This window comes from Penaeus monodon, chromosome 31 (assembly GCF_015228065.2).
Source record: "Penaeus monodon isolate SGIC_2016 chromosome 31, NSTDA_Pmon_1, whole genome shotgun sequence".
In the NCBI taxonomy this organism is placed as follows: Eukaryota; Metazoa; Arthropoda; class Malacostraca; order Decapoda; family Penaeidae; genus Penaeus; species Penaeus monodon.
In genome coordinates this window covers 11,336,242-11,336,986 of record NC_051416.1, presented here as the reverse complement: position 1 = coordinate 11,336,986, position 745 = coordinate 11,336,242, and the positions used below count along the sequence as shown (strand labels likewise).

At 33.8% G+C, this 745-nt stretch overlaps 1 protein-coding gene across 1 annotated transcript in view; it reads left to right on the top strand.

Annotated features, from left to right (window-relative positions):
- The window catches only part of LOC119592889 (cyclin-G-associated kinase-like), a gene marked incomplete in the record, with an annotated part of 28,823 nt that overhangs the window by 4,392 nt on the left and 23,686 nt on the right, over positions 1 to 745 (top strand).

The following is a 745-nucleotide window of genomic DNA, read 5'->3' as shown; positions in this document are numbered from 1 at the left end:
ATGATGTCACACTGTGTGATGCCAAATCTTTTATCAAACTTTTTGATCATTGTATAAACTGATTGGGTTAGACTTTTAATGATTCAAATAATTTTCCTGTTTTGCAGATACAGACTAGGAGTGTATTCCTATTTATAAGATATTGCTTTTAAAGTGAAAATGAATGGTATATGAAACTCAGTACTGAAAATTGGAGCAATTTTAATGATATTTGATCTTCTAAATGATCCTGTCTAAGTTTGAGGGTGTGAATGAATTACTAGGTGTTTAATTTCTTTCTTTCTACTGATTAAGGTATCATGGTGTGTGCTGGCTCATTTCTGGCTACAGGTAAACTATCCATACTGGATGAGGGGATTACAGGTGAAGGTAGGGAAGGGTGAGAGTTGTGGAGTGGGTGATATAGATGTATGACCATGTCAATAGTTAGGAGAGGTGAATGATAGAATATACTATAGCATCATTATTGTCTACAAGTAAATGATATTGGGCTAATATGAAGTTCTGTGGTACAGAGGAAATGTTAGTAGGTAGAATGAATATAAGGATATCAAAGGTAGTGATAACTAGTGCAGTGCTTATTCATTATGTACCTGTATGGGGTGGTATTTTGGCTATCCTCCTTGAATGTTAAATCTGTGTGTGCACAACTCAAACATACACAGACTCATACTTGGGTTTTTGGTATTTTAGTATAGATGAGTAGGATATAATATTCTTTCAGTAATAATTCAAATGATGATTG